At 39.1% G+C, this 13546-nt stretch overlaps 1 protein-coding gene across 1 annotated transcript in view; it reads right to left on the reverse strand.

The window, feature by feature from the left end:
• Positions 1-13546, reverse strand: part of NPAS2 (neuronal PAS domain protein 2) — a 179676-nt gene that overhangs the window by 112733 nt on the left and 53397 nt on the right. The gene's annotated exons all lie outside the window — the stretch shown is intronic.

Below are 13546 nucleotides of genomic sequence, written 5' to 3' on the forward strand. Positions count from 1 at the left end.
ATCTTTCTGGTTGATCTCATTTTAGTCTTATCTCACCCACATGCCTTGGTCCAGAGGTACTCAAACCTTTAGGTCCAAACAACCCTTTGCATACTCACAAATTATTGAGGAATTGAAAGAGCATTTGTTTATGTGGGTTAAAACTGAGAGATCTTAAGGATACAGCACTTATTCCATTAGCCTCAGAGTGATGCATTCATCAGATGTCAGGCAGGTAATATTAGGAAAACTGTTTTGACATTGTGGGCCTCCCAGGGGACCTCAGATCACACTGAGAGCTGCTATCTAGACCCAGTTGAATGAAGCATGTGTTTACCTCAGCCTTAAATCTGCAGATTTCCCATGGCATTCTAAAGGTGAGCACTGATTTGTTTATCTGTTCTTTTAAATACACAAACTTCTCTTACAATACAGCCTGGAGGAATGGGGTCCCAGAAGGAATATAGTCCATAATTCTTCCTTTAAGGCACTCACAGTTCTCTAGATAGTAAAGGCACATAGATGTGAAAATGTTCTTGCAGCCCAAAGTCATCAGAGGCTACCTTACCACCTGCAACTTTACTCTCCCAGGCCACAGTGCACAACTGATCTGTGTGGAGAGAAGGCACCTAAGCCAAGTTTCCTGGTAACATCTCCAACAGAAGCTCCATGTATGCACTGTTTTTTCACACCTATTGTAGCCCATGCCTTTACTCTGTTTTTTGTTTTTGTTTTTTACTTAAAAAATTGTGGTGAAGTACACATAACATAAAAGTTGTCATTTTTAAATTACAGTTCACTGGCATTAAGTACATTCATATTGTTGTATAAGCGTCACCACCGCTTATCTCCAGAACTCTCCATCTTATAAAACTGAAGCTCTGACCATTAAAGCTCTCCAGTCCCCCTCCACCAGCACCTTGCAACCACCATTCCACTTTCTGTCTATGAACTTGACTGCTCTAGGGGGCTCTCTAAGTGGAACCACAGAGTAATTGTCCTTCTGTGGCAGGCTTATTTTCATTTAGCATAATGTTCTCGAGGTTCATCATGATATAGTGTCTGTCAGAGTCTCCTTCCTTTTAAAGGCTGAATAATGTATAACTACCCTTTGTTTATCCAATTGTTCATCAATGGAGACTGAGTTGCTTCCACCTTTGACTACTGTGAGTGGTGCTGCTATGAACATGGGTTTATCTCCTCCTTATATTTTTGAGTCACTCTTTTACCTCTTAATGTGGAAAATCTGGAAGGGCCCAATGAAACACACAGAAGAGGGTCAAAGGGAAGAAAGTCAGTCCTAGGAGGCCATGTTAAAGAAACAATACAGAAGTCTAAGGGATAACAACTACTCTTCTCAACTTTATAAAGAGTTTCCAATGAGAAGAATTTTGAGCAGCTTTTTATTTTTTGTGACCAGAGTACCAAGGAAGAGAAAGTGAGCTTTTATAAGGATGCTCAAGGAACTCACAGACAACTACAAAGAACTGAGTGAGAACTACAACATTATGAAAATGGAAGTAGAAACTATAAAATATAACTATTCCAGGAAGAAATGAAAAATACAATTTCCAAAATAAAAACACCCTAGAAGGAATTACAAGCAGACTGGATGAAGCAGAGGACTGAATTAGTGAGCTGGAAGACAAGGTAGATAGAAATATCCAGGTAGAACAGCTGCACAAAAAGACTAAAAAAGTATGAAGACAGTTTAAGGGAACTGCAAGACAACATGAAATGAAACAACATTCGAATCACAGGAATACCAGAAAGAGCAGAAAAAGAGCAAGGGATAGAAATTCTGTTTGAAAAAATAATGACAGAAAATTTCCCAAACCTGGAGGGGGAAAACACCATGAAAACTCAGGAAGCACAGGGAGTCCCAATCAAGATGAACCCAAAGAGGCCCACTCCAAGACACATCATAATTAAAATGCCAAATTTTAAAGACAAAGAGAATCTTAAAAGTAGCAAGGGAGAAACAAGAAGTAAAATACAAAGGAACTCTGATAAGGCTACCTGCTGATTTCTCAACAGAAACACAACAAACCAGAAGGGAATGGCAAGAAATATTCAAATGATAAAAGCAAAGATGTGTAAACAAGACTACTCAACCCAACAAGACTCTAAATTAAAATGGAAGGTGAAATGAGGAGTGTCTCTGACAAAAGAAGGCTGGAAGAGCATACCTCCACCAAACCAGCACTGCAAGATATGCTAAAGAGACTGCAACAAGAAGATGAAGAAAACTTGAACAGTCACTTCTCCAAGGAGGATATAACCAGGGCCCAGAGACACATGAAAGGTTGCTCAGCATCACTAGCCATCAGAGAAATGCAAATTAAAACCACAATGAGATACCACTTCACACCAGTCAGAATGGCCATCATATATAAATCAACAAACAACAGGTGCTGGCGAGGTTGTGGAGAAAAGGAAACCCTAGTACACTTTTGGTGGGAATGCAGACTGGTGCAGCCACTGTGGAAAAGAGTGTGACATTTCCTCAAAAAGCTAAAAATGGAACTTCTTTTTGACCCAGTGATTGCACTGCTGGGATTATACCCTAAGGAATCCCAAAACACCAATTCAAAAGAACCTATGCACTCCAATGTTCATAGTAGCACAATTTATGATAGCCAAGTGCTGGAAGCAACCTAAGCCCCTATCAGTAAATGAGTGGATCAAAATACTATGGTACATTTATACAATGGAATACTACACAGCAGAAAGGAAGAAAGAGCTACTAACCTTTGCAACAGCATGGATGGAAATGGAGAAAATTATGCTAAGTGAAATAAGCCAGGCAGTGAAAGACAAATACCATATGATCTCACCTATAAGTGGAACCTAATCAGCAAAGCAAGAAGGCAAGGAAAATGTAACCAGCAACATTGAAAGAAAGAAGAAACCAACAGGGATGTGAGGGAGGGATGGAGGGAGGGGGTAATGGGGAGGGGAAGGGGAAAGGTCAGATCAAGGTACAGGTATAAACGACACATGGATGAAGCCAAGGTGGGGAAGGATTGAGGGGAAGAGGTGTGGGTGGGTGGGGCAAAGGAAAGTGGTGGCGGGAAAATGGACACCAATGTATTTGAACAACTAAAAAAATAAATTTTAAAAAAAGAAGGTGAAGAAAAAGAGTGAGACAGAGAGGAACACAGGTACAAAGGGGATAAATGAAAAAGTACCTATCAATAATTATCTTAACAGTTAATGGAGTAAGTGCTCCAATGAAAAGACATAAGGTAGCTGAATGGATACGGAAATATGATCCACACATATCCTGCCTACAAGAGACCCACCTCAGAAAAAAAAAAAAGACCTCAACAGATGGAAAGGGTAGGGTTGAAAAAAGGTATTCCAAATAAGTGGACAGGGGGAAAAAAAACCAGGGTTCCAATACTTATATCACAATAAATAGATGTCAAAACAAAAGCCATAAAGAGAGACACTGAAGGACACTTTATAATACTCAATGGAAGAATCCATCAAAAAGACATAAACATTGTAAACCTACATGCACACAACATAGGAGAACCCAAATATATAAGAAAAATCTTGGAGGATGTCAAGAAAGATATAGACACTGACACACTTATACTAGGGCATTTTAATCCCACACTGTCAATAATGGATATATCTTCCCAACAAAATGTCAACAAAGATATTGAGGCATTGAACAATGCCCTAGGTCACATGGACTTCACTGACACATATAGAACCTTTCATCTCTAAGAAGCAAAATCACATTCTTTCAAATGCACATGGAATATTTTCAAAGATAGACCACACAATAGGACACAAAACAAGCCTCAAAAAGTTCAGGAAAATCGAAATCATAACAAGCATTTTCTCGGAACATAAGGGCATGAACTAGAAACCAACCTCAAGGAAAAAACACTATTTAAATAATAAATAAATTCATGGAAATTAAATAGCATGATATTAAACAAAGAATGGGTTAATAATGAGATGAAAGAAGAAATCAAAAAGTTTCTGGAAATAAATGAAAATGAACCCACAACCGTCCAAAAGCTATGGGACACAATGAAGGCAGTCCTGAGAGGGAAGTTCATAGCAATACAGACCTACCTAAAAAAGATAGAAAAATTTCAAACAAACAACCTAATCCTACATCTATAAGAACTGGAGAAACAACAACAAACAAAGCCCAAAGCAAATAGAAGGAAGGAAATAATCAAGATCAGAGCAGAATTGAATGACGGAGGCTAAAAGAACAATACAAAGGATCAATTAATCCAGAAGGTGGTTCTTTGAAAAGATAAACAAAATCGACAAGGCTTTAAGCAGACTCATCAAGAAAGAAAGGGAGAGGACCCAAATAAATAAAATTAGAATTGAAAGAGAAATTACAACTGATTCCACAGAAATACAAAGGATTGTTAAGAAATTACTACAAACAACTATATGCCAAGAAATTTGAAAACATGGGTGAGATGGACAAATCCTAGAAAGAAGAAGCTGAAAGCCTGAACAGATCGATAACATCTGGTGAAATTGAAGAAGTAACAAAAAAACTCCCAGCACACAGAAGCCATGGACTGGATGGTTTCACAAGAGAATTTTTCAAAACATTTTGGAAGAGCTAAACCCTATCTTTCTCAGGCTATTCCAAAAAATCCAGGAAGAGGGAAGACTCCCAAACTCTTTTTATGAGGCCAACATCATCCTAATCCCAAAACCAGATAAAGACACAAAGAAAGAAAACTACAGGCCAGTATCACTGATGAACATAGACATACATTATAATCCTCAACAAAATATTGGCAAACCACATCCAGCAATACATAAAAAGATCATCCATCATGATCAAGTGGGATTCATCCCAGGGATGCAAGGATGGTACAATATTTGGAAATCAATAAATGTAATACATCACATAAACAAAAGGAAAGACAAAAACCATATGATCATATTAATAGATGTGGAAAAAGCATTTGATAAAGCACAGCATCTATTTATGATGAAAAGCACTCAGCAAAGTGGAAATAAGGGGGGCATACATCAATATAATAAAGGCCATATATGAAAAACCTATAGCCAACATCATACTTAACAGGCGAAAACTAAAAGCTTTCTCACTAAGATTGGGAACAGGACAAGGATGTCCGCTTTCACCACTTCTATTCAACATAGCATTGGAAGTCCCAGCCACAGTGAACAGACAAGAAAAAGAAATAAAAGGCATCCAAATTGAAAAGGAGGAAGTAATATGTCACTGTTAGCTGATGACATCATAATGTACTTACAAAACACCTATAGACTCCACCAAAAATTACTTGCCCTAATAAGTGAATTAGGCAAAACACATACAAAGTCAATATTCAGAAATTGAAGGCATTTTTGTACACCAGCAATGAAATATCTGAAACAGAAATCAGGAAAAAAAAATCCCATTTGCTATAGCAACAAGAAAAATAAAGTACCTAGGAATAAGCCTTACCAAGGATGTAAAAGACCTATACTCAGAGAACTACACAACACTAAAGAAAGAAATTAAGGAAGACACAAATAAATGGAAGCATATACCTTGTTCATGGATTGAAAGAATTAACATCATCAAAATGTCCATACTACCGAAAGCAATTTATACATTCAACATAATCCCTATTAAAACACCAACGACATACTTCACAGATATAGAACATTTCAAAACTTTATATGGATCCATAAATGACTCCAAATAGCTGCAGCAATTTTGAGAAAGAAGAATAAAGTAGGATGAGTCACAATACCTGACATCAAATTATATTACAGGGCCACTGTAATCAAAACAGTCTGGCACTCTCGTAAGAACAGACACATAGATCAGTGGAACAGAACAGAGACCCCAGAAATAAACCCATGTCTCCATGGTCAATTAATATTCAACAAAGCAGGGAGAAGCATAAAGCGGAGTAAAAATAGCCTCTTCAGCAAATGGTGTTGGGTGACTTGGACAGCTACATGCAAAAAAATGAAACTCAACTACCAGCTTACACCATACACAAAAATAAATTCAAGGTGGATCAAAGACTTCAATAAGTCTTTCTTTTTTAAAGTATGCATGGATACTTTTAAAAAGTGCAGTGTGGATAAGTTGTGACACCATAAATGTCATAGAGGAGAACATAGGCAGGAACATCTCAGGTATTCCACACAGCAACGTTTTCACCAACATATCTCCTTGAGCAAGGGACATAAAGGGAAGAATAAACAAATGGGTCCTCGTCAAAATAAAAAGCTCTGCATAACTAAAGAAAACATCAGTAAGATGGAAAAGGAACCATCCATATGGGAAAATACATTTGCCAATGGTACCTCAGACAAGGGCTTGATCTCCAAAATGTATAAAGAACTCACATAACTGCACTCCAGGAAGACAAACAACTCAACTAAAAAATGGGTAAAGGACCTCAACAGACACTTCTCCAAGGAGGGCATACAGAGGACCCAGAGACATATGAAAAGATGCTCATCATCACTAGCCATCAGAGAAATGCAAATTAAAACCACAATGAGGTACCACTTCACACTGGTCAGAATGGCCATCATAAACAAGACAAGGAACAATTAAGTGCTGGAGAGGTTGTGGAGAAAAGGGAGCTTTAGTATGCTGTTGGTGGGAATGCACTGTTGCAGCCACTGTGGAAAGCAGTATGGAATTTCCTAAGAAAAGTAATAATGGAACTGCCTTTTGACCCAGCAATTCCACTGCTGGGATTATATCCTAAGAATCCTGAAACACCAATTCAAAAGAACCTATGCAAACCAATGTTCATCACAGCAAAACTTGCAATAGCCAAGTGCTGGAAGCAACCTCTAAGCCCTCATCAGTAAATGAGTGGATCAAATAACTATTTACACAGTGGAATACTATGCAGCAGAAAGAAAGGAGGAGCTCCTACCCTTCGCAACAGCATGGATGGAACTGGAGGGTATTATGCTAAGTGAAATAAGTCAGGCAGTGAAAGACAAATAAATACTGTATAAGCTCACCTATAAGTGGAACCTAATCAACAAAACAAGCAAGCAAGCAATATATAACCAGAGACATTGAAATAAAGACCAAACTGACAGTAACCAGAGGCGAGAGGGAAAAGGGATAATGGGGGAAAATAAGGGAAGGGCTGGCAAGAAATGTGTATAAAGGACCCATGGACAAAGCTAAAGGGGGTAGGTTCTAGGGTGGGAGGCAGGGATAGGTGTGATGAGAGGGAGTGGTGGGGGAGAATGGAGACAACTGTATTGAACAACAATAAAAAAAAAACTTAAAAAAATCTAAAATAAAGAAAGCAAGCTTAAATGAAGGTAGAGATTTTGTTTGGAGCTGAGAAAATAACCATTGATGTGATTTACCCCCAGATTGAACCGTGCAGGGAAGTTGTAGAGCCTTTACTCTGCATAACCATATACTCAAGATGAAATGCTTACAAGGTTTATTAGTCAAGGCCCCAACAGGAGCAGATGGGATGGTTAGGATACTTCAAGGAGAGCTTATTAATAAAGGAGTTGCTTACAAAGGTGTAAGTGGGGAGTAGGGGAGTCCAGGGAATAGTGTAGTTACCTAGGGTTTGTGTCAGCAGAGTTGTTAACACCTCTAAGCGTGACGGGACAAGAGGGAAGTGGTGACCCAGACCTGGAAAGAGCATGTCATGTAGGGGAGGTGGCATTTGGTGGAGGGATGCAGCTAGGCTAAAGGAACTTTGTAAGTAGGGATCCAAGGGAATAAATATCTCACCTTACTCTCAGCCCTCCTTTTTTCTGTTTGGGTCCCCCATTAGCCATGCCATCCAGAAGGCAGAGGCAGAAAGCCTCCTGGGGCAAAGAGGAGCGTGAAGAGAAGGATGGAGAGGTGTGGTGGGGAATGGGGAAGAGAATCAGCACCCCCAGTAAGGTTAATTTCTTAGGGGTCCTTCTAGTTCTGCGTTTCTTTTATTTATTTATTTTTTTTGGGAACACAAACTATTTGGAGTCTTTTTAAGCTTTGCAACATCTCCCCAAATTAGATGTAGGCATTTTCGTCTAGCAAATAAACACTCAAGAAATAATAACTGAAAATAACTATAAGAGGCCGAGAAAAAGAGCCTGGCAAAGAAGGGACCCTGGGACTATTTGAGCAATAAAATGAGTAATGATAGATTATAAGCAATAATAGATTAGAGAATAAACTAAACATTTCCAAGTCTATAATGATACACATAAATAATTAAACAAATAAATAATATAGGGGGGCAGGTGTCCCTTACAGAAGAAAAAAATCTACTTAATAAATGGAGAAAGAATAAGGGAAACAAAGTCACCATTAATACATCATAGTAATAACTGTTGCAGGCATGATCTACTGATGAATGCTTAAATTAATGGGCAAAAATTTGAGTAGAATCAGGCTATTTGCAAAGTTCAAAGTATCTCCTCAAGATATTTTTAATTACAAAATAAAAGTAGTAACTATATAAGAGGAGGGGGTTGGCAGAGACCTCACTTTCACCTGGTGCCAAAATTAACATTGCCAGCAGTAAGTCATGTCCAAGTGTTTGGTGGAAATAAGAGTTCATTCTCTTGGGGGTATATACCTAGGAGTGTAAGTGCTGGATCAAAAGGTAGCCATACTATTACTTTATTAGTAACTGCCAAACTGTTTTTCACAGCGCACCAGTAATGTCTGAGAGTTCCAGTAGCTCCTCATATTGTCAGTGTCTTCTTGATTTTAGTCATTCCAGTGGGTGTGTTGTGGGATCTCATTAGGATTTAAATTTGCATTTCTCTGATGACTATAGTGTTCATTATCTTTTCAAGGACTTATTGGCCATTTAGATGGCTTCCTTTGTGAGGTGTCTGTTCAAATTTTAGGCCAACGTTCTTCCTTCATTTCTATTTTCTGCCCTCCCTCCTTTTCTCGTTTTCTTCTCCCTCTCTCCCTCCCTCCTCCCCCTCCCCCTCCTCCTCTTCTTCTTCTTCTTCTTCTTCTTCTTCTTCTTCCTCTTCCTTCTCCTCTTCTTCTCCTTCTCTTTCCCCTTCCCCTCCTCCTCCTCCTCCTCCTCTTCTCCTTCTATTTTTTTTTTAAATTGAGCCCTAGTCAGGTAACTCCATTTGTTGGAGTGTCATCCCAAAACACCAAGTTGTGGTTTCAATTTCTGGTCAGAGCACATACAGGAAGCAACTAATGAATGTACAACTAAGTAGAACAACAAATTGATGCTCCATCTCTCCCTCTCTTCCCCTCACTCTTTAAAATCAATAAACAGAAAAATAACAAAATAAAATAGAAAAATTGGGCTGTATGTCTACATCACACTGATTTAAGTTTTTTTCTTCTGGATATAAGTATTTGCTAGATACATGTGTTGTGAACATTTTCTTCCAGCCTGTGACTGGGCTTCTCACTTTCTTGAGAGTGTCTTTGATGAACAGTTTTCAATTTTGATAAAGTAAAACTTATATGTTTTTTTATTTTATGGTTGGTGGTTTTGTATCCTAAGAAATCTTTGCCATCTCAGTGTCATAAAGAATTATCCTATATTTTCTTCTAGAAGCTTTTTATCATTTTAGCTTTCACATTTAGATCTACTATCCATTGCCAGTTAAATTTTATGTATAAGACAGTGGTAAAAGTTTATCCTTTTCATCTCCATCTCAATACACAGTTTCCCTAGGATTATTTATTGAAGACAATTCTTTCCCTATCAAATTGCATTGGCACTTTTGTCAAATGTCATGTGTGATCCTGTATGTGTATTTACAGAATCTTCATTCATCTCCATTTACCTATGGGGTGTCTACAGCACCCAGAAACACAAGATAAACTTACTTTTTAAAATAAACAATTTTTTAGAACGTCTTAGATTTACAGAAAATACAAAGTCATCACATTCCTACATATGTTGCACTCAGCTTCCCCAATAATAAATACCTTACAATTAAATAAATTGTATGGTACAATTGTCACAATTAATGGACCATTATTGATACATTATTATTAAATATGCTTATACTTCATTAATATTGTCTTAGGTTTTGCCTACTGTTTGCTTTCTGTTCTGGGATCCCATCCAGGGCACATTAAATTTAATCATTGTTTCTCTTTAGGCATTTCTTTGATGTGGTAATTTCTTAAGACATTCCTTAGTTTTGATGACTTTGACAGTTTTGAGGAGTATTTGCAGAATGTCCCTCAATCAAGGTTTGTTTGATGTTTTTCTCATGGGCATACTGGACATGTGGGTTTTTAGGAGGAAGTGCTTAGAAGAAAAGTACCTTTCTCATCACAACATATCAAGAGTGTTGACAGGGCATATCACTGTCAGGTACCTTAGTCACCTGGAAGAGGTAGTGATAAACTTATTTGTAAACTGTGTGTTAAGTTACATTTCCACATGTCTCTAAGTCTAAAGTAGTAGACCCAATTATTACCCTTAGAAACGTAGAATGACTACTATTTTCCCTGTTTTTAAACTTTGATACATAATTATTGAAGTTTGATCAGATTAACAATTGGAACCATTACCTTAAACTTAGAGGCCTTTGACCTGAAAACCTATCAAGTACATTTTTTAGAAATAACTGACCTGCTCTGTAGGTAAACTCATCTGTATTTGCTTCTGTGACATCTTGGGTTTGTCTATCTTTATGTCAGTTTCATACTCTGTTATCTCCTATTAGTTTGCAGGAATTCTTTTTTTTTTCTTTTGTAGAGTTTTTTATCTTTTTATTTTTACTTTTTCTTATTGTTGTTCAAGTACAGTTGTTTCCTTTTTTCTGCCATCACTATTCCCTGCCCCATTCACCCCTACTTCCCAGGAATTCTTGATATCAGTATCATCTGCGCTTTCTAATTTTGTTCTTATTTAAGATTCTTTGCCATTCTAGGCCTTTGCATTTCCTTGTAAATTTTAGAATTTATGTTATCAACTTTTATAAAAAAAAAAAGAGGTCTGCTGCAACTTTTGGATTGTGTTGAATCTAGAGATCAGTTTGGAAAAAACTGAACAGTAACACTGTTGAGGCATGATCCATGGACAGGGCATGTGTCTGTGAGGAGGTGACAAAGTGTATTCATCAAAGTACTAACATGATGTCCAGGTGCAGTGTTCAGGGATTGAAATGATATTCCCTGATTACCTGGGCAATGGGAAAAGCCTCTGCTCTCATGGTATTTGTATAGTGAGGGTGGGGACAGGCAGGGGAGAAAGAGCAAGGCACAAGCAAGGTAGTAAATAAACACATATATAACCTGTTATAACTGTTGTGGAGAAAAATAAAAGAGATTCAGGGGGCAAAAGAAGTGCTGTGGTGGGTGGGAGACTCACTCTAGTGTTTTAGGGGTCATGAAAGGTCTCATTGATAAGACAATGTTTGTACTATGACCTGGGATATGTGAGCTATGAGGATACTTGGAGGAAAGCCCGTCAGATACAAGAAGCACAAGAAACAGCAATGAGGCCAATATGGTGGATGAGGCTAGTGAGGGGAGATGTCAGGAAGACTGGGTGAAGTTTGGCTTCTGTTCTGAGTGGATGAGAAGGCACTGGAGGTTTAGATCAGAGGAGTGAGAGACACCTACCTCAGTGGACAGCTGTGATTCTAAAATGAACTTACATTTATACAAATGGAAGTACCCAACCTAAGTCTGGTCCATAGCAAACACTCAAAATCAGGTTCTCTATTTTGATGACAAAGATTAGGTATAATCTATATTTACCCACATCAGGTGCTCCATAAATGTGTAAGGGATAAAATAGAGAAGGAGGGGAGGGAGGGGAGCAGAGAGGAAGGACAAGAAGGACACAGACACGGCCACACCCTTATCTGAATTCCCATGTGATTCCCTAACACTGACTCCCAGAGATCTCTCAGTGGCCACTGTTAATTGAGAGCAATAGTATTTGATGGAGTACTAATGAATAAAAAATAAGACAAACACTGCTATGTGTTCAGGAGCTGTTGACTGAAGTCAGATACACTTGGACAAAACAACCAGTGCTCTTCAAAAAGGGCTGAGGTCTCCCCTGCCAACTGTTAGTCCTGTAAAACTCTGAAAAAGTATAATTTCATGTTGTTTGCATTCAGCTTTGTGGGTAAAATGGGCTGGCTAGAATTACCTTCATATGAAAAACCAGGAAGCACCACCCAGAAAGCTCTGTGGACAGACCTTGGCACCCTGGGCTATGTCTCCTTGGTGCTGACTCAGGTTGCTCTACTCCACTCTTGGTTTGCCAAGGATGTGTGAGTTTCTGACTTCAGAGTTAGCCTGATTTAAATTTCACTCCAACCCACATGCTTTATGACCTTGAGCAAGTCTCTTAAACCTCATGATTCTGTTTCCCTCATTCTTAACCTGAGACTAACAGCCACCAGGCAGAGAGGGTATGAGGCATAACTAAGAGGTAGTTCTGCATGCATGTGTGCAGTAAAGAGCCAGAATGCTACCTGCAGCACAGAAGGTCTAAAGGTGGGTCCCAACCTATCTCAAGTAACTGTCTTAACCTTTATGTTTCTACCGTGCTCCTGAGCCCTGCTAAGGCAGGTGACTTCTTGTCTGCTCTGAACTTCAACGGAAGTGCTGTCTGCATAGCAGGATGGTTACCACGGGGTTAATGGGGCCATCTGGACCTGAGATTTCAGATAGGTGCTACTGATTAGAGGAAGGAGAGCTATTTTGATGGGAAGTGTGCTTTACCAGCCAAAGGGCACCCGAATGTGGGTGGTCCTGTCCCCACCTCCAGAGACCACTGGTGGCTGCCAGCAGTCAGAGGCTGTGGACACTGCTGAGCAGGGTAGGATGAAGGAACTTGTCCAGGAAACAGACAGCTGGAAAATCTAACCAGCCAAGGCCAATGAGCACTGGGTATATGCCAGAAGTCCCCAGGGACTCAGCAGATCACCGTACCTGCTGCTGGGAGATGCTGGGTCTCAGAACTCCTAGCCCTGTACCCACATCTTGGAAGGGGAAAACCTGGTGTCAGTGTCCCCCTGGGGAAAACCTGGCTCTGCCCTTCTGTAGCTCTGTGTGACCTTGTGCTCCCAGCCCTCATGCCCATCTGCAAAATGGGGATAACAGCAGGGTCTTCTTCATTGTGTGGTTGTAAGAAGAAAATGAGAGAATTAATGAGGAAGCCCAAGCTCCTAGCCTGTCACAAATAAGTGATCAACAATTTTTAGCTACTAGTAAATCACAGTATCAGGAATGACAATAACTTAACCAACTAGCCATAGAAACTGACACATAAGCATATAAAATGTCATTGGGCAGAATGGGAGTATTGTTCTTGTCTTCCCTTTGGTGTGTGTATGTGAATGCGAATGCACATGCGTGTAGGCATGGTGGAAAGACAGACACATACATACAGTGGTGCCTGGGATGGTGGACCTGCCCATGGTATCTAGTGGTAACTCAGCAGAAACTTGTGAAGTTATGAGGAAGGGGAAGAAGAAAATGGAATAAACCTAGGTAGAAATGACTGAGGATGCGCTTGATAAATTTCTATTGACTTTATTTCTTCCAATTTGTATGCAATTCTTTTTTATTTTTAAACTTTATTTATTTTTATTTAGAGAGAGGGGA

Source organism: Pteronotus mesoamericanus, unplaced genomic scaffold (genome assembly GCF_021234165.1).
Source record: "Pteronotus mesoamericanus isolate MK-2021 breed Mesoamerican mustached bat unplaced genomic scaffold, CSHL_Meso_final contig_48, whole genome shotgun sequence".
Taxonomy (NCBI): domain Eukaryota; kingdom Metazoa; phylum Chordata; class Mammalia; order Chiroptera; family Mormoopidae; genus Pteronotus; species Pteronotus mesoamericanus.